We start from the raw sequence: 2,500 nt of genomic DNA on the forward strand, positions 1-2,500 counted from the left end.
CGCGCAGCATGCCGGCAGCCTGTGCGCAGCGTGCGCGCTGCTCAGCCTGTCGACAGAAATTTTCGAAACTTGTCCTGCCATGCGCGCGCGCAGCGTGCGCGCAGCATGCCGGCAGCGTGTGCGCAGCGTGCGCGCTTGGGAGCCTGGCCGCAGAATTTTTCGAAACTTGCAATGCCATGCGCGCGCACAGCTTGCGCGCAGCGTGCGCACAGCATGCCGGCAGCGTGCGCGCAGCATGCCGGCAGCGTGTGCGCAGCGTGCGCGCTTGGGAGCCTGTCGACAGAATTTTTCGAAACTTGCCATGCCATGCGCGCGCACAGCTTGCGCGCAGCGTGTGCACAGCATGCCGGCAGCGTGCGCACAGCATGCCGGCAGCGTGTGCGCAGCGTGCGCGCTTGGCAGCCTGTCGACAGAATTTTTCGAAACTTGCCATGCCATGCGCGCGCACAGCTTGCGCGCAGCGTGTGCACAGCATGCCGGCAGCGTGCGCACAACATGTCGGCAGCGTGCGCGCTCGGGAGCCTGTCGACAGAATTTTTCGAAACTTGCCATGCCATGCGCGCGCACAGCTTGCGCGCAGCGTGCTGATTCTGTCGACAGCGAGGCTAGCGAAACTTCTCCTGCCATGGCGTGCGCGCAGCGTGCTGACTCTGTCGACAGTGAGGCTAGCGAAATTTGTCTTGCCATGGCGTGCGCGCAGCTTGCGCATTCGGTCGACAGTGAGGCTAGCGAAACTTGTCCTGCCGTGGCCTGCGCGCAGCCTGCGCGCAGCATGCGCGCAGCATGTGCGCAGCATGCCGGCAGCCTAGTTCCAGATTTTTTCAAATGTCGACAGAATTTTTCAAACCTTGTCAAACCCCATTTTTATTGAAATTTCCTCGCACAATAAGCTCCCCATAAGTAGTCTATGATTTTTAGTACCTTCTCCAAGTTACAAAACTAAAAAATTCCTCCCGGATTTGTTTTAATGATTTTTTCAATTTTACGACTTCTAAAAATAATAAAAAATACTTCCCGACTTCAAATATTTATGAAACTTTTTCCCATCAGAGATTGCATGTTTCTTAGTATCCCTGCAAAAAATCACGTCCAAATACCTTGTATTGAATTATTTAGAGCCCATTATGACTCCTCGCGCATAGGTGATGTCTCTTCCTGTCAAAGGGCTAAATGCATAAAATGCTATATAGGGGGGTGTGTGTTGCCTGCATATGCATGGCAGCCCATGCCCTCCTAGCTGCAGCCCCCTTCCCCCACGCCACACCCATGTCATGTTGCCTCGATATGTTGCCTCGATATGTTGCCTCGGTATTATGGGTTTGGTGTCGGGGTCGGGGGGCTGCCACCCATGGCGGTGGTGGCCGGAATCCGGCCGCCGCCACCACGCCGCCGCCATGGGTGAGGGGGAAAAAAAAAGGCGTGGAAAGTTGCGAAATGGGGTTGTCTAGGCTTTTTTTTGGCATGGAAGAGCATGGAGTGCTAGGAACTCCTTCTCAAATGCGCGGGCATGTCGACCACAACCTCATTTCGCAACAACAACCACCCGTGTGGGGTGGCGGTGGGTGGATAGTCGCGGATTGGGGCTTGCCAAGCCAATGTTTTCAAAAAAATTCATCAAAATTAAAAACAAATGTTTTGTTGCCTTCGGATTTGTGGGCGAGCGGTGAGTCGGAGTGGAGCCGGTAAAGTTTAACCTCGGTGTGCACGGTTGTTTTTAGAAACTCAATCCAATGCCGGGGACGTTGAAAGTGACGCTCTTATGAGTTGCAAACCCGCAAGATTTAAAGAACCTTTTCAAAAAAAATTCAAACCAACAAGATTTAAAAACAGAAATTTTCATCAAAATGAAAAACAAATGTTTTGTTGCCTTCGGACTAGTGGGCGAGCGGCGAGTCGGAGCGGAGCCGGTAAAGTTTAACCTCGGTGTGCACGGTTGTTTTTAGAAACTCAATCCAATACCGGGGACGTTGAAAGTGATGCTCTTATGAGTTGCAAACCCACTAGATTTAAAGAACCTTTTCAAAACAATTTCAAACCAACAAGATTTAAACCAACAAAATTAAAAACAAATGTTTCGTTGCAAACAAATTGTGGGCGAGCGGCGAGTCGGAGTGGAGCCGGTAAAGTTTAACCTCGGTGTGCACGGTTGTTTTTAGAAACTCAATCCAATACCGGGGACGTTGAAAGTGACGCTCTTATGAGTTGCAAACCCACAAGATTTTAAAAACTTTTTGAAAATGTTTCTTCTAAATGACACATTTTGATCCTTGGCAAGTGCTCAATCCGTAACTATCCAATCACCGCCACACCACACCGGTCGGGAGTGTGTGAATGGTGTGCTTCCCGGGGTTGGCATAGATAATCTTTCGCATCGACAATCTTTTGCATGCGAGGGAATGTCTATGCCAACCCCGGGAAGCACACCATTCACCCACTAGTTGTGGGCGACGATGGGTTGGCTTCAAATGAATTTTTGCTTGGGGTTGTCCTCGGTATGCTT

This window comes from Prunus avium, unplaced genomic scaffold (assembly GCF_965620075.1).
Source record: "Prunus avium unplaced genomic scaffold, drPruAviu1.hap1.1 HAP1_SCAFFOLD_18, whole genome shotgun sequence".
NCBI classification, from domain to species: domain Eukaryota; kingdom Viridiplantae; phylum Streptophyta; class Magnoliopsida; order Rosales; family Rosaceae; genus Prunus; species Prunus avium.